Below are 18,682 nucleotides of genomic sequence, written 5' to 3'. Positions count from 1 at the left end.
CCTGCAGGAGCTTTTGTCCCACCTCCATGTCCCACTTTGTCCCGTCAGGCTCGCTCCTTCCCAAGAAAGGAAAGACGAAGCCAAGTTTTGTGGGCCTCAGGGCCCATCCCCTCGCTCCCCTTTGGCTGTGACCACTCCTTGCCATGTCCCGTCCCGGGCTCGCGCTGGGCTTGGCTGCAAATCCTTTCTCGTTTGGCTCGCTGGCAGCTTGTGCTGATCGTCCCGATGACTTGGGCATGCAGCTGCTGACCCACCGAAGACCCAGCAAGATCCATTTCTGGGAGGACGTGAATTAAATACAGTCTCTCTCTTAGATTGCAGCCTCTCCAGTGGCCGGCAGAGTCCCCCAGAGAGGACGACAGAGCTGGTGAGTAATAATGAGGATAACTGATACTTTTCCAAGTAGAAACCAGCCTGAGTCACCACTGATTATTTCGTTTATTGTTATTTGTTTTGCCCTGATGCCAGACATCAGAGCTAGTTATTTGAGTCCAGGGTTTTATTGTCATGTAACAGGAGAAAGTGCCCTCTGAAAGGCTTCCAAACCGAATCAGTAGGAGGGGGAAAAGAAAACGCAAAGCAGCTTGCATGCTGCTGCCCCGTAATTCAGTTCCCAGAAAAACCCCAGCGCTCTGGTCCTAAGCACCTTGACTTACCACTGTGGCACGTTTTCCAGCTGGCCTTGCTTTAAGCTTAGGTTTATAAATAGTCAATACAATGTCGTTTTTCCAGACGAAAGGCGAGATCTGCCCCGACCATGCACTCTCCRACCCTTGTGGCCCACGGAGCGCTCTCCGCCGGTGGGGGCTGCTCATCTGAGCAGTTTTCTACTGATGTTGGGCTGAAGCTGCATGCGAGCAAAACAGGCCATCTGAAAGTGAGCGGGAGAAGCAAGAAACACCGCAGATATAGCGGAGACTACCCCTGCCCCCTTAGCCCTGGCCGTGCTGTCCTCCATCGAGTGACACAACCCGCAGCTGTACAACCGGCTCCTGCCCTCTCCTTTGAGATCAAAGCAGTATCTACTGCTGAGCAGGGCTGTCATGGAAAATGTCCCTCTGGAGCCAGTCTCTAGCACAGGATAAAAGTCCTCCTGTTTGTGAGACACATCAGCCTCTCGAGGTGTTCCTGACACACCAGGTGTTGCTGTTGCAGGGAGCAACCCTGCCCACTCTTATCTGCAAAGCGGAAGATACATATTTATCACTTGAAAGCCATGATCCTTACCCTGAGGAATTTAATAAAATATAAGGGCCCGGATCTGGTGACATCAAYAGAAGCAGAATTATTCCCAGATCTGGATAGAAAAGTACAAGACAAAGAGAAACTAGATGTCAAAGAGACAAAAGCTGGCTGGAAGATCAATGCAGAAAAGCTTTGCAAAAGGTTTGGGGTTTAATGAGAAATGAGTAGGATGGGACTTGGCATACATAAAAGCTATTAGGAACAGCACAGAAGAACATGAGATGCAGATAGTGAGAGGAGACAGAGAACAGCTGGGAGAGGAGACTGGGGGGAACGCAGGTAGCGGGGTTTATATTTTGGCTTGTGTGCACCAGCGAAATATCTATAGCAGCTGCAAGGCCTGGCCAAGTACTGGAAAAAGTGTGACGATTATATAGGAGCCGTGCAGACAGCAAGATTTCTCCATAATAAACCAGGACTTTGCATCTTGCCCGAGAGGAGAGATGTGCAAGCTGGGAGCGCTCAGGGGCATGGCGCCCTCACAAAAACGAAGGCTAGCTCGACAACCGTGTGTGCATGTGCACTAGCACAGTCTGCCTCAGGACCACCTAGTGATTAGTCATCGTTAATGAATTAATCACTGCCTTGGAAAAGAAGTGCAGTCCCTCATCTCACAAGCTTGTGAAAGACTGCCACAGCCAATCTCTGTTTTTCCTAAAGCAGAGCCCAAATGAGTCCTGCAGTAGCAACCATACTCTTGCAGGGCCCCTGGCCGCCCCAGCAGCTGAGCAGGGCGCCTCAGACATCCCTCCCTACGTGCTCCCACAGCTGGCTTCGTTTTCACCCCCAAATTAAACCTAGTATTTTGGCTCTGTTCTGAGCCCCATAGTGCTCACGAGGCAGCATTTTTTTCAGTTTAGAAGAAAGGAAAGACCAAATTGCTACCAACATCTGCTGAGGAGGCCACTGAAAGGTATCTGCAAGGAGAGGAACTTAAAAAAGAAGGTATCGAGTGCAACTTTCAGAGCCCATGACAACGGGCCAGGTCGCCCACGACAGGGACTGCAGCGAAGCTCTGCTGGTCCACATCCACCGAGGGGCTGGTCTCCCAGTTTGGCACTGCACCCACCAGCGACTGGCCAAGGCGCCTTCATCCCGCAGCGGCACGGCAGCCAGGCAGAGTGGCAGGGCTTCGTTTTAATCAATCTCAGCTTGCATCTTGGCTTGGGAAGACATGCCTGGCATTTTTGCCAGTGGTGCCTCTTGAAATAAATCATCAGCCATTCTTCAGAATTTTGCCTGCATATTAGGACAGTTACTGCTTTCTCACTGCCTTGTCTGTGTAGAATGCATTGCTTCTCTTTATGAGAAATTCTCATCTCCTTCTGTCAGTCATCTTGTCTCAGTGGGGGAAAAGATCCCCAAACCCTGTCATATCAGAAAATGAGAAAATTATCAATATCTGAAGTGTCTGTGAAAAATAGGAGCTCTTTCTCCATTTAGGAGAATGGATCTTGGTTGTAAAGTCTTATAAATGTTAGCAGCTTCTCAGACATTCAAAAATGTTAATGATGCTAAGGTATTAAAATAGCTTGCCGTGGAGTTCTGCATATTAAAAATACCATCTTGCCCTCTGCAGCCATCTAAAAGACACTATCCTTATCGTAGATGAATGGTACTATACGTTGCTTTATGTATTCAGAAAGCAGAGTCAGGATTAGTATATTCTTGCAGACAAAACAGGCTCTGGTGATTACCTGCATATCTGGAGTTAGGATCAAGCTTCTGTGTCTGAGATCAGATTAATAAATACTATCAGCTTCCTCCCACTAAGCACAGGAGGAAAAAAAAATCTGACGATAGCTGTATCTTTGAGCAGGAATCCTTGAGTAAAGTAAATATCTCCACTTCAGATTTCTGCTGGCCTAGTTGTGATGCCTCGGGGAAGAAGGGGTCAAGAGGTGGCAGCAGGATCTCTAACAGCTGGGTGGGACAAGGCTGCAACCCCTGGAGTTGACAGGAAAGCAGCAGGACAGCGTCCCTGCCAGCCCCAAACACGACCCGCGTTCACAGGGGTGTCGAGTAGTACTGGGCTCCGCTCTTTCCCCTGAAGAGCTGGGGTATGTGGCCACGGCCTCTGGCCCTCCTCTCCTATAACCATGGGCAGGTTCCTTTTCCATGAGGGTGCTTGGACTGATGTTGCCTTCAGAACAGCTGATCTTGGAGCCACCTCCCTACCGAGAAACCTGGAAGCGGTTCCTTCCTTTCCTCAGGCTGTCTGCAGACTCAGGCAGGCTTCGCTTCCTCTGGTTACACTTGGCTCCTGTTCCAGTCCCTGAACTGAAAGCTTAATAGCGATGTAAACGTGCATCTCCAGATGCTTCAGCCACAGCCTGCAGCAGCCCTTAAAGCAGCCAAGGCTGCCATATGCCACAAGACTGGAGATCTGAGACACGCCACCAGGTGTGCGAAGAGCGGTTTAATTCAAATCTAAATCTTAATATCTTAATACTACCTGGAATCACAGGTTTGAGTCTTGGCAACTGTAAAGTCGGCTGGCTTGAAGAAAGAGCACAAGAGCCCAGAGTAACTGAGCATCTCTACAGCACTCCTGTGGTAGGCCTCGCAATTATATTTGAATATGTTCTGCTTTTTCCTTTTCAAATATCTGCCCCTTTTGCTCTTATGAGCCATCAATTATTAGTTTTTTCTTCTCACTGTAGCTTTGGGCTTTTGCAGCTGAATGGGACCCAGGGGACCTGAACATCAGGACTGAAGACAGCACACAGACCAAAAAGGGCAGCTGGTGCTCAGTCGACACCACAAACCACTTAAAATATCTTTTGTTTATTAGCTATTGTTCAGTTAAATATAGTACCTGTCGTTCGAACAATAGGCAGTGGCAGAGTACATGCTTCATGTGCTCGGGGGCTCTTACTGAGCACCAAGGTGAGGGCTGAACATGTTAGAGGGCAGCAAATTTGCCTAGAAAGCCCTGGTAATGCCATTATACCAGGCCCATTAACGGTGCTGCTGAAGAGATGGTATAAATGGTGTTTATTGCATTTCTGCAAGCCCACGGTGGGGAAAAGTATTTAAACGGTTCTGGAGAGGGGAGCGCGAGGGTCGCCAGGGAGGACGGCAGCGGCGCGGCGGAGCGCGGGACGGTAGATGGTGCTGCGGGAGTGCGGCTCCGGGGAGCGGGCCAAGGCGCGGGGGGCTCGGGGGGCTCCCTGCCTCCGCTCCGGCCCCGGGCGCAGCTCCCTGCTGCTCTTCAGCCCGGACAGGTTATTGCCGGGCTCCTCAGCTCTGACGGCGAAGCCAGGGTCCAGCTGCCTTGTTACGGACCAGTTCCCGGGCCTGGCGTCAGTGCCGCCCCGGCTGCACGCTTGCTCTGCTCTTTGGCYGCTTACGGACAAAAAAGAGGGCATTTTTAGACACTTCAGCAAGTTCCTTCTCAAAACTTGCGGCAGCACCTGCCAGAAGGACTTACAGTTTGCAAGGGGCAGTCCAAAGCTTTTTCATCTACTTTGCATGCTCTGAGCGAATGAAACGTGAATGCTTTTTTTGCTATTAATTTCCCCAGTTCTGAAACTGAACTGAGTTTTCTGATCTAATTAGCCTTCCTTTCCCAAACAAATATAGCAGCTTTGAAAAAATTGCCCTTACTTTTATACACCCAACATCTGGATTTGGTAAAAATTCTGAAACTTTTTAAATGCTACTTGTGGTCTGAAGGAAGGGAGGGTGATATTTAGTAGATGATCTTCGCCTTCATTTTTGAGAAAAAAAAACAAACCATCAGTTTTGCTGCTGGCAACTGAAAAAGCAGTTAGACTGAACTCTCTTTTAAGTGAACAAACACTTACGGATCTATTTATACCTGCCCTGAAGCAGACTACTGTAGGTGGAAATGCTGTAATTATTTCCTTTCCCTGCTTTCCACTGTCCTATAAAGATCTCCTGGAGCAGCTTGTTAACAAGTTACTACTGTACATAGGTGAAATTAAAATCAAACCCATCTCAACAAAACCAATTTGACTGAAAATGACTAAAACTTGCTATAACAAAGGTGAGACATGCTTGAAGTCTGCTAAGAGGCAGCTTTTGTGGCTTAGCCCCATCTATCTAATAAGGCTGAGAATTACAAATGATTAACATGTCTGGCAGCTGAAGGGGGACAGGTACCCAAGCAGTAATGACGCGCGATGACAATTTTTTTTTTCCTATGTTCCTTTTCCCATCAGTGCATGTTTTCAATTTTATTTCCCTCATCAAAGATCCTCTCTCCTTTGTTATCTCCCTACTTTCCTCCCTCCCCCTATTCCCTTGGTTTATTGCTCAAAGCAGACGGTCTCCTCCTCTTGCTACCCAGGTTAACTCTAGTTTCAGTATCAAAGATCATATAAGCTGAAAATAGCTTTTACTGAGTCCACGTTACAGCCCAGGAGTGTCTGGACACCAGATAGGATCTGCAGCTGCCTCCCAGACGGCATGCCCGCGGCTATGTGCGTTCCGGGACTCGCAGTACTGTGGCCGCAAGCCATTACGCTCGGGATCAACTCAGGAGGGTCATGCACTCGATCATGGCTGATTATGGACCAGGTGGGAGGAACTGATGAAATGGGGGGGGTGAGGGGGAGAAACATTAACGCTCAGTAGGCCAGTATGTTCTGTAAAGCAATTTTTAATTTTCACGGAATGCAAAATGATTGTTTAAGTGACCGTAGATTTTTATCGCTCTCTGTTGCGATGGATTATTAGGAAATGGCTAGTGATAATATTTGCTATTGCCTTCTGTGGTACAGAGTCCAAATTACTCAGTTGTGTGAAATAAGCCCTATACTGTTAGGAATGAGGAAAATTTGCCCTTTTGTTCAAAGTAACAAGTACCAGTGCTCCTGAAGCAAGACGATGGATATGGTACAAATCCTGCTGCTGTGAACTTCTGCCTGCCTTCAAGCACAAGAGAATAGCATCTGTGAATTATGAACAGGCCATGCGTTTCTAGCAGCCTGCATAGAGATGCATATGCTCAGTATTTTAGTGACCCCCTAAATGTATAACAGCAAGCATCTTTACTGTGGGAGATCATGCATATATGGCAGCCTGGTGGAGGGAAGGAACAACGAATTGGCTATGGAGTGAACTATAACGAGTCCCTGCGGAGAGAGTCCTAGTAGAGATTTCAAAATTCTCACTACGCTTGAAAAATAAATAGAGTATCTTGATAGCAAGAGATGAAAAAAAGGTAGCAATTTAGTGAAGTTTTAGAGCAATATATTTTGGAAGATTTGCCAGATGGCTGGCAGCAAGACTTTTAAACTCTGACTTTTTTTTCAAAGCCAGCCACATTGTCATCCATCAGACAGTCTCTTTGGACTGACATTGCACAGTGTGGCTGTCTCCTTCATGTTTGCCTTGCTCCTGTTTATTTCTAGCTGATTTATTTATATCTGGATCTGATACAAGTGGCACAATTTCTTTGTTTCATTAAAAAATTCCTTGATCTAAACTTTAAAAGATTTGTCTTCAGAGAGATCAAAGTCAACCAAGTGTATGTTTTGCATATCTGAGTTTTTCTGCTATTTTCAGGTAAATCTGGAAAAGGTATTTTGTTGCAGAGTGGTAAACTGAGCTCTGTATTGACTAGGTTAAAGTAGTGCTGGCCACTGAGATATTGGGYAATAACACATACCTATCGTCCAGGCTTCTTCACTATTATTTTCTAAGAGGTGAGACAATGTTGACAGACCTTAGACTATAAAATGTATGTTAAGGTAAAACTAAGAGCCAGTTGTAAGCATGGAAAATTACATCTCAGTGCCCAGCATCTCACAGTCAAGCAAGGAAAATACAATTTGTACAGCTGAGTGGAGGCATTGTCGGGGTACTGACCTAGGAGCCAAGCACTCCTCAACTCTATCTGTCACAGCCTGCTGCATACTCCCRGGAAAACTGCACGCAGCCAGTTCTCTAAAGGAGTCCATTAATTTTTAGGCACCTCATTTATTAATTTTGGTGTGTGAGTCTGAGGACCTCCATGTCCCCCGATTTCTAGCCCAAATGCGGCATGCTGTGACCAGGGCAGAGCTGTCTCGCCCTTTTCTGCCGCTGGAGGTACAGTGGGAGCCTTTTCTTCCCAGCTAGTTCAATTACTCCAAGAATTAGCAGATCTCAAGTGTACGTCTGAAGCCCTGCTCCCTGTTACCTGACAGGCCACTAAGAGGAGAGGGTGTCTGCGAGGGCTTTGAAGATGTAAAGCTGTATACAGAATTGCTGAGTGTTATTGTGGCTGGGTTGAGTGTGTCCTGGGTATGAATCATCTCGCTCTTTCTGACCTACTGTCCTAACTGAGAGTCATTTATTCTTTAGACACTCATCGTTGGCAGTGCCATTGCTTTTCACAATAAAGCAGCAGCCTGGAGCTCCAGGTGTTTGCCCCCGATCCCTCCTCACACGACAAATTAGAGGAGGTTTAGTAAACTGAAATGGTGAAGCATGGTTCCTTCCCAAATGTGACCCCAAACCTCAGCCCCTTTGTGTGGCTGTTTTGTGTAGTAGGGTCAGGCTGGGACATGCCTTTTCCGTTGGCTTTGTGAATGTTACTGCTGCGTGCGTTCCAGTAAAATCAAAGGCCGCAGAAAGGGATTCTGCGTGAGCTTTTTTGTCAGTGACTTTACACTCATTAGCTGTAGTTTAGACCCCAAGCCTGACGGCAGGAACAGCACAGTTGCTCCTGTTTGATTACGTGGGCACTACTGCTTCTTCAAAAACCTTCACAGCCTTATAGGTCTGCAAAGGAAGGTATCTCTGCCTTGCTTCTCCAGCATGTTTAAGAAGTCTACTCTTTCCTGATCATCTTGTATCTTCTGTTTATTAAAGGGGGTATTGATTGCCTGCTCCAAGACCACCGTGGTCGCAGTTCTCCCTGGCCACCTCCCTGTGAAGAGTCTTTCTGCAGGCTTATCTTCCCTGCAGACTTGGTTCACACTTTCAGCCAAGAGTCCCCCTACCTCCCAGCTCTGTCCACGCTCAAAAACTGCTCAGAATAGCGTAACGGTAAAATGCAGCCRAGTGACCCACCAGTTGCTGTAGATTAAATGCTGCTAACACTTGAGTTCCTAACAGGACTGCTGTGATATAGATGTCGGCCCGCATTACCCTGGGCTGCTAATCCCCTGGTGCCTCCCTTGAGTTTTCCCTGTGACGTTCTTCCTTGCCACCTAGGTTGTTCCCCAATCCAGATGAATTGGAGAAATTAATACTTCTGCTGTCTCAGTTTGGATGTCAGTTGGATAGGCTGGCATGAAACATCAAGCAAGGACAATCTGGATAGGAATACTGAGCTTGAATATCTGTTTTTTCCCCTCTGAAAACAAGCTTCTTGAAATGAGGGTGAGAGAGATCTGTCAAATGCAGCCTGGGCTGGGAGAAATGAACAACCATAACCCCTTTAGGGAAGCCATGGATATTTTTATATATTTCGCTACTATCTTTGAAGGGTTCAGACAGTCTTTTTTTTTTTTCCTCTCTCTCATAATGTGTTGCCTTCTTCTCCATTGGAGATTCCTATCTTTTTTCATTCTGTCTTTTAAATGTCTCTGTATTTTGCAATGTTACAGCATTTGTGCAGATCAGCCAGAAGAGATCCTTAATTTTGACCTTAATTCTGACCTCCATACTTTATTTATAGTGTTTTTTTTACAATGAATGCTATTCTTTTGTTTGGGGGGTTCATTTGTCTCAGGAAATACATTTCAATTTAGTTTCTTTTTGCTCTGTAGAAGGAAGTCCTTGAAGAAAAGTTGATCCAACGTGGAAGAGAATTTAGAGGTAATAGGTGTTAGATCTCCTGGTGTGAAGGAACAATTGCATTATTATCTCTCTATAGTTGGAAATAAATTAGATTTACCCTCTCAGGGGCAAGGCAGGTATTATTTATTACCAGATAATAAAAGTTACAATTCCTGTTAAGGAACAAGGTTGGGACATGCAGTGGCAGGTGCTCATGGAGAACCTAAGCCTGACATATCTGCCAAAGTTGCTCTTCATTTCTGAGATATTACCCAACATGAAACAGGTCCTACGTACAAAGGAAACAAATTTCAGACCTATCATTACCTGATTTTCAAGAGCTACTGATGAAATACTTCAATCTATATAAAAGCAAGAAAGGAGATGTTCACAGCTAGATGGAAGCTAAAGCAAATCCTGTCACTTCCATGAATGGTTTCACTTCTAGATCCTTCAGCTCAGGGCTGGCTTCTTCYGCAAATCCCTGTAGGTGGGCTTGTTGGTTAATAGTTGTTGTTGTCCTTGTCTTATCCCAATTATTTAGGTCATGGCCTTTCTTCCACTACCTCTTCTCACTGAGTGATAGAGTCAGAAGAGAGATTGCCCAAAGGCACGAGTGCTGGTCTGCCTTATCACCACAGACAGCTAAATTTGAGATCTCTGCCCGGTATTTATGGCTCAGTTCACCTAGGGTCTCTGGCCTTGCTTCTTAAAATTGCCCTTCTCCCACTTCATTGCAAAAACTGATGATTGTTCTGTTTTTAAAGATAGTCACAGTCATATCCCCAGATTAATGGAGTTTTAGAATATGGGGCCATTTTCAAGAAAAAATATTTCCATTTTAAATACTTGGGACTGTGTTCACTTGTTTGTGTTTGCAGATGCTTTTATTAAACAGCCTGCTGTGAGCAGTGTCATGTACGTAAAATGATGCAGGCTCAGATTTGACTGAAATGAAATTGTGAGAATTTATGGAAAACCATTTTGTGAGAAAATATTCACAGCTTTGTAGTCTTAGGAACTAGAGAGTTAGAGCTGGTGCTCAGAGAGTGGCTATGAGGATGAAGAGCTGGGAGTTGGAATAATGCAAAGGGAGGCAACTGTCCCAGCCAGGATGAAAGAGGAGAGTTTCAGCAGAAAATTGAGCAAGAAAATGAAATAGGGGGAGGATGTCTTGTGACAGCAGGTGGATTTGTCCATCTAGCCCCAAATACGAGCATGAAACATGTTTGCTTGGGGTGGAGAAAGATCAAGCAAAAGATTTCACATGCGACTGTGGGACTATAGAAAGTTCTAAGACATCTTGGAGCAGTGCACCGTTTACCCTAGGCAGAGGGTGAGTCAGCGCTCCATTATGTTCACTTAATTTTACATTCAGTTTTCTAAGCGTTGGCGACAAAGCAATTTAGATAATATGGTCATATGGCAGAATCACCTTCTTTACAAATCTGAGTTACATTAACTAAAATAAAAAGTATGTCACTCTGAGTGCTTATTTTCCAGTTTATAAAATAATCATCATGTGGGATCAAGAAGAAATTTCTTCTTCCCATTGCCAAAGCCAATGTAATTGTGCAACATGGCTTTTTTTAATGCCTTCTTCTGAATTTGGTTACAGCTACTCTTGAGACTAGACAGATCCACTGCTGTGTGCAGATATTGTCTGCAGCCTCGTGCATTAATAATAGTGTATGATATAATAGCTCCTAGTGGTTTGTGTATTCAAGAGAAAACATTCTGTTGTAATGATGTGGGCTATATATATATGTGGATACGTGAGGCTTGCTCAGTCTGTCACACAGTAAAGACCTGTGATATGTGAAATAGAAGAATCTGTGTTCTCTACCTGCCACTGCTTATTGGCATGTAAGGTCACAAGAATAATGTCCTGGGAAATTTCAAGGTGTCGCTCCAGGTTTATACAATGTTTTGCCATTAGTTCAGGAAAGGTGTCATGCTAATCCAACCTTTTGTTTCATCCTTTAAGATGTATTATATTATTCTGGAGCAATTATAACTTTAGGAATTAGATGTTGGAGAGGAAATAGGTGATTTACTATGCTTTAAATCAATGATTTAAGTTGAATGATCATTTCAAAGCAAGTAACAGATTCAGTCTTCCATGAACAACTCCTGAAGCGAACAGGATACATGAACTATGGTAAAAAAACACTTTCTACCTCTCAGGAGCAACTCATAGCTTAAATCGTCATTCCATTCCATTATTGCTGTCAGCATAACACCATAGACTTTAATAGAAGTTGAATAAAAGCCAGCACAGTGAACACAAAGAGAAATTTCCATTGGCTTCTGTTTCTGTGGATAATACCCTTAGAGAATCAGGGTCAAACCTTCAGCTGTCGTAAGCTGGCATCTTTCCATTCAGCTAGTTTTTTATGTCTACAGTGGGTATTCCAAGCACCTGGAATTTCCTTTCCCTTCCTATGCCCCACTCATTCTGTTCTTCCGATTGGTTTTACAAGCTCAGCTCTGTGAGTATGAGTGCACTTTAGCTGTCCTAGTCAAGTTTCCCCAGAAATACTTTTTTTTTCCAATTTAGTGTGCAGAAAGACTATTGATGCTCATGGAAGAATCTAAAGTGATGTTCAGATTTTGAAAGAATTCTGCTTAGAACTTAGTGTTCAGATTTATTAAATTTCCATTCATCTGAAAAGAAACACACCCTCATTTTATATGAAAACGAAGAGTTTTCAATGATCTTCCTCTCATGAGAATGATTTTCACGCTGTATTCAGCAAGATACTGACATTTGAACTCATTTTACTTTGAAGTCACCACCATTCAAATTGTCACAGCTAGACAGCACAGCAGGCTAACYGGATGCTTCTCAAATTAATGCTCTAAGACTCAGTATCACTATACGTAGCCATCAGCTTTACTAAATGTGATATTCTGTATGCCATCTAGTAGTCACTAACTAAACTCTTAAAGTCCTGAGCAACTACTGTGATCTACATAAAAGACTGTTATTGATAGGAAAAATTTGCAGAAATGCATAGGAAACCCAATCAAGGACCACACGCTACAGAAACACAGATTGCTAATCACACAAAAGCTTAAAGCATGCATTGATTTTTAGGTAGCTGTATGATTCTTGGTGGCTCTATATGCTTAATCAAGAAGCTGGTGAGATCTTCTAGGGATGTTAACATGATTTTTTTTTCTGGACTTTATTGCAAAAATTGAGTCATTAGCACTTAGGAAAAGGTGGCTTTCCCCAGGGTGTATTACAAGACCAGTTCTTTCATGAACTAATAAGTACTGTTTCTCTTTAGAGATGGCTCAGAAGGGACAGGAGGAAGAAATGGCTGTAGTTCTTCCAGTTGCTTCTTTGAGATAAATTAATAATGTGCAAGACACTGGCACAAAAATAATCTTTCCTTCCATTCTAATTCAACCTTGTTTCTACCTTGTTTTCTTGAAAGACTGGAGAACAGTAATGGATTGATCTGATCCTTACTAAGTCAAAAAAAAAACATTACTGGGGGATCCAGAAGGTGCAAATTCAGAGCAGAGGTTTAGAGGACATCATGGCTAGCAAGGAAAAAGTTGTATTACCTGGGTCTTTGCCTAAATAAAGATGAGGTTCCAATTCTTTTCAAGAAAATCTCCTGGCATTTCTCAAAAGATCATCTTTTTACCACTAACTGAAGATAATCAGAATGTAAAAAAATAACAGAAAAACTTTGGTGTTTATCAGGCATTTTTGTTAAATAAATGGCCCTCTGTGGTTAAGCAGACTGAATGAAAATATTTTCCTTGTAGTCAGGTTTTTTGCATTTAATAAGATTTGCCAGTTTTCCTGGATTTAATATCGCACAGGAAAAAGATTCACCAGTTTTCCTGGAAAGTGCTGAGCAAGCAAAATCTAAGTTCTTAATGAAGTCTAAAGTTTTAGAAGAAACTTTTCAAGCTGCCTTCATCCATCATAAATTAAAAGGGCACAGCACCAGTCTTTCCTCTTCAGTAGTTATTTTTGATCCCCATAAAATAATTAAGGTGTGCAGTGCTTACAGTTTAACAATTACCTTTTTGTTTCTTTAAAATTGTTGATGATTCATTGTTTGTAACAACTGTAGTAAAGCATTTTAAAGTGATCAGCTAAGAGATCAGCTGATATGGGTATCAGCTAAGACAGTCCTAACCTCATAATTTTATCTATTAGCAGGTACTGCGGAACTAACTGACATTAAAGTGGCAGTCTCCCAGCTCAAAGGTGAACTCTAGGAAAAATTTGTATTGGATTTTAATAAAACTTTCCTCAAAGGTCAGCCTCTCTAAGGTATAAAATCAATCTTCCTTCCTTCCTTCTTTCTCAGCCTGTTTCCTCATTACTATAGTAAATTCTGATAGTCCTGAACAATTTCCCATTTCCTTTTTTCCCCTCACCCTCATTACGGTATCTATCTATCTATCTTTGGTCATTATTTTTCTCAGCATTGTTATTTGGATTCCTTACTTCCCATTTCACTCTTCTCGTTTTACCTGGCCATCTCAGGATCTCAACCCCATTCTCAAAATGTGACTTATCAGCCTCCTCTTCAAGAATAGATCCTGTATCATATCAGCTGCGCTTTAGGACAAAGTAAAAAAAAAATTTTTCACTTCATCCTGGAAGGTGGTTGAAAGTTTGGGAAGAGTAGAGCTTTGCTTTAAAGTCTTTACAAAAGCATCTCAGGTTTCTCCTGGTTTTATTTCTCTCTCTTACCCAGCAGCTACACTCTGTGTCTTGCTCAGGACTCTGGTAACTTTTGCCAAGTAAGTGATAACCCTAATACCATGCCACTTTGCAGAAAATGATGTCCTTCTAAGCTCTATGCCCTTGTACAGCAGTCCCTTTTACTTTTATTGGCCCAGGAAAATAATGTAAAGCTTTTCTTTCTCTTTTTTTAAGAAGAATCACTAACATCTAAGAAAGTACCTGCAGAGAGCTGTAGATACCCAGATCTGGACTCACACTGCCATGCTATTTCAGTTTACCAGTGCTGGGCTGCTCTTCGCAATCCCAGCGCCGCACTACTACATCCTCTTTCCTCCAGTTCTCCCTCTTCTGCTGCAATACTTCCCTCCTTCCGCTTCAAAAGGTGTTTCTCCCACACCGTGGCAGGACTAACCATACCTCTGCCGAGACCGATAGACATTTATCTAACCGCCAGGTCCTCTGCCCCCAACCTTTCCCTGCATGCTCCCGCTTCCCCACGACAGGGACCCCATCCCTCTRAATTCCTCCATCCCCTGCTCTGCAGAACAAGCCCAGGCACCGCCTCGGTTGCTGCAGAGCCACAGGGCAGCTGGCAGCAAGTGACTGACAGTGACTGTTTGCCCYGGGGGTAAGAGTCTACAAACAGGAGTTTGCACACACACATCCTGCACTGTGCACTCTCTTACCTTGGCATAAAAACCTGCACAGAGCCAGTGAGCTGCTCCCCATCGGTGGTAAACGTTTGCCCCCTTCACATAACTTGGGGCTTCCCCAGGAGATGACCTGGTTTGCTACTGGTGGGGCAATGCCCCACCAATGTCTCTGTTTGGGGTGAATGCCTCTGTTTTTGGTCATTCTTTACTCCATTAAAACAATGTTACATCCAGGCTCATTTCATGGTTCCCAGCTGAACAGTACTTGTGGCCACAGAGCTCCTGAAGCTGGGCAACATCTGATATGTATTTACATATTCCATAAAGTATATTAATGGCAAAAATCCTGCTTAAGCTGGTAAGTGAAATGTAGGAGAATCTATGCTATATTTCAAAATCATTGTTAAGAGAAGATATGTGTGGGAGAGCAGCCAGGACTGGTTGCTCACACTGGTAGATAATAGGGAAAAGGAACGTGTTAAAATCTGCAAATGGATAAAATTGGGATAGAGAGGGAAGAATACAGGGGAAAAAGTTTCCACTTCTTCAAAATCAAAGCCCAGGCTCCCACACTAAAAGGCATATTGTGTTCCTAAATAGGAAAATGTTAAAAAAGAGGCTGTACTGTATTCAAAAATGTACCTTACAAAGCTTTATGTCCATSGTCAGGATAAATGTTATATATTCTGTAAAGAGCAACATTCATATATTGGAGAAGCTGAAAAGGACAGAGATGGGTGATGAAAATTCTGAGTCTTATTTGCTACTTCTCTTAAATTCTTGTCCACGTTGACTCTGATGATTAAAAATTTTCCAGGATATTTTTAATCCCTTTAAGCAACTTTTAAGATTAATGAGCTCTATTTTGGTATTAGGTAATATATTGGTCATCATATAATACAGATTGCTATCAATTATTCTAGGAAGCAAGTTTAGATTGCTTAAGTGGAGAAAAGGAGGTCCTTTTGTAGAGAGCACACACATCCATTACTAGGAAGCCAAACAGCACTGAGGTGGTTCATGTGAACCAGGAACTGAACACAAGAAGCCGGCAAAGGCCAAATGTGGATGTGCATGGAGCCCTGTATCCTTACAGAGACCTGTAGTCCTTTTAATTTCCTTGACTGCTATTTTCTGCCCGTAAATGAAGTCTGAACCATTTGTGAAACGCAGTTTGGGTCAGGCCTTTGGAGACACCCCCGCTTTTTCTTCAGGCAGTTCTTAAGAATCCGGGCATTGCACGGTTCATGGTCCCCTCCGGTCCAGAGGACGTAGGTCTCTAACAACTCGGAGATCTTGGCTCTGTAATTCAGACTGCAGAGACCTAGACTTGAAATTGTATTTCAGTTTCTGATGCTAGCAAGTATGACAGCCACCAGAGACTACAGCTATGAACAGAGGATGAGCTGAAAGCCCTTCTCCTCTAATACAGATTAAGGAAGGCCCCTTACTTCTAATCTCACTATTGCCTCCCTGCAGTGGTCTGAAATACTTCTGTTGAGTTGCTCTGGTAGGGAGAAAAACTGTCAAGGTTTGTCAGGAAAGATGAGAATATATAGGTATTTTCTTTTAAGATTAATATTTCAGTTGAAGAGAGTTGGCAACATGAGTAAAAATTTTGCTGCTGGAGTTGTTATTTTGTATTGATTGCATTTTTAAAGATTTTTCTACCAGGGAGAGGTAGACATTTTGTTATTGCTGTGTATTAATCAAAAGGACTGAAAAATATTGCAGGCCCTATTCTGACTTCTTTGTGGACTTAAAAGTCAGTTGAGGTTTTAAGGACAGAAGTGATACTGGATTAGACTCTGTTTTTAAATGCCAGAAATTTAACATTAATACAGTTTGAGCAACTACTTTTGATGTGTTACACATGGGAGACACTTATCTCTGCAGTTTAAAAGCCAGAATTTTCTTTTTGAACAAATGAGGATAAACTAAAACTTTCATTGGACCTTTAGAAGTGAGTTTCATTCTTGCTGACCTGAAGACATTATTCTTAGGGCAATCACCTGTCTTAACACAGAATATCAGATTTTTTCAGTTGTATGCAATTTTAGCGTTACTGCATTAGAAGTTTCCTTTACATAAGCCATAAAAAAGCACACCACCATTTTTACAGCTTTAAAGGATCCCACAGCAGCCTTAATTAAAAATATATTTGCTTTGTATATATAATTCAGCCCCTAATGCTTTTCATGTAGTGTCAAAGTCAGTTAAAAGAATGTCTCTGCTTTTATAACCTTTAATTTTTTTTACCAGCTCAGCAGCACAGTCATTTTGTTTTTAAAGCTACTTACTAAATCTCACCTGAAAAAATTGATCCATGGAGCTGTGCAGTTTCTGCCCTTCAAAGGGAAATCTACTGCTACCCCCATTTAGTGCAGAACTCTGAGCAAAGTAACATGTTGAACTCTTTATTGAAACAGCTGATGTTATCGGCCAATTTGTTCAATGTTTGTTGTATCAAGTAGATTTCTAATTTTAAAAACCCGTACTTGTCTCTTCACCTTATCTGTTTCAATAGTTATTTCACATTGTCTCTTAACCTGTGGTAAAAGGAATGACAACCTTTAAAAACAAAGAATCCAAGGTTTTCATACGACTCCTTGGCTGTGCAACACCAATTCTCAGGACTAGTCTCCAGGTTGCCAATGTTTATAATTTTATAATCCTCATCATGCTTTAGTTTCTTAAACTTTCAACTTTGGGGGCACGGTGATGACAGGACTCAATTTTCATTGAAAAGATGCATGTTAAGGTTAAAAAAGAATGGAAAACAGGAAAAAAAARGACTATTTTGAATCTGAATTAAGATTTTTAAGTTATCTGTGTTCGCAGTACTGCAATCCTAGTAACATTGATATTAATACCTCTGAATAAAACCACGTTTTACGATGAATAAGGCCTTCTAGTAGAAATTTTTTCAGTTGTGGCAAATCCCAAGTATTACCCTTTGTATCTTGTTTCCATAACATTTCAGTTTTCAAGTGAATTTCTTGCACAGCGTCATAGATAGCCTGAACTCCAAAGGGTTAAAGTCCTGGCATTTCTTCCGACTGGTATTTCCAAATCTCTCCTGGGGCCCATGTGGYGTTTATGCCAGAACGCTTTATTATTATACAAACACAGTGCAAGAGAAGGAGGAGGACAAAAAGCCCTTTGCCTGTATTTTGTCCTCTACGAGCGGGCCCTGCTTGCTGGTCTGAAGCTAACCATACCAACTCAAAACCTATTAATACCCACGAGGGATATTTAAAGGGCGAAACCAGCGCGGTTTGAAGAAGCTGCGCGCCGAGGCCTGGCTCTAAGGCGCCGTGTCAGCGCCGCGCCGGTGGCGTCGCCGGTTATTTCTGTGAGGGAAGCGAGGCCCGCGGAGGCGGGAGCCCGGCGGGCCCGGTCCCCCCGCCCCCGCCGCGCCGCCCCCGCTGCCGGACGCCTCCAGGCTGCGTCAGGCTGAGCCCGGCGACGGCCCCGTGCCGGCGGCTGCCGCTTCCCCTCCGCTCGGGCCCGCGGCCGGTGTTTTTCCACGGCCGCGGCGGGCACTGAGGCGACGGCTGCGCCATTCCCCCCGCTCCCCCCTCCYTCGCCGCCCCCTTTCCCCCCCGGTAACTTTTTTCCCCCCAAACTGGGGTTTGACGTATGCCTCCTCGATACGGAGTGACCAATCAGGCGGTTACTAAGGCGGGAAGCCAGCCAATCGGTCAGCGTTGCTACCTGTGGGTAGTATTTTTAGCCGCAGTGGCCGGCGGGGGGGGGTAGCGGCGGGGGCTCCGCTCCGCGGCCCCGCGGGGCGCCTGACCCCGCTGACGCTCCCGCTGGCTCGGGGACGGAGCGAGCCGCCGCCTGGCTCCGCGGCCCCCTGGCCGTGAGGGGCTGTGAGGTGCCCTCGCCCCACTTCCCTCCCCCCCCGGCGGGCTGCCGGCCCCCGCGGAGCCGCKCTCGGCCGCTCCCGCGGCCCCCTCGGGCCGTCCCCGCCCGGGCCCCCTCGGGCGCCGCAGCGGCGGTCATGGGAGATGTAGTTCAGCGCGGCCCCCCTCCCCCCCTTCCCTGCAGAGACGAGGGGCGCGAGGGCAGGGTTTGACGTAGGCAGTGACGCAACCATGTTGTGAGGTGAGGAGCGAGCTGACGTAGAGAGCGGCCCCTCCACGCCGGGGTGGGGGGAGGGGAGGCAGGCGAGGGCCGGCGCGCGGCGGGGGGGGCGGCGCCTTGGGGAGGGAGCTGAGGGAGCCTTCGCCACGCCGGGGGCGGGGCCAGGCAGGTGGTGGGCGTGGCGTGGCGGGACACTGCTGAGAGAGGGAGGTGGCTGGTGGGCGGGGCTATG

This window comes from Apteryx rowi, unplaced genomic scaffold, assembly GCF_003343035.1.
Source record: "Apteryx rowi isolate R43461 unplaced genomic scaffold, aptRow1 scaffold_86, whole genome shotgun sequence".
NCBI classification, from domain to species: Eukaryota; Metazoa; Chordata; class Aves; order Apterygiformes; family Apterygidae; genus Apteryx; species Apteryx rowi.
The sequence above is the reverse complement of the archived record's forward strand: the minus strand, read 5'-3'. Positions refer to the sequence as shown.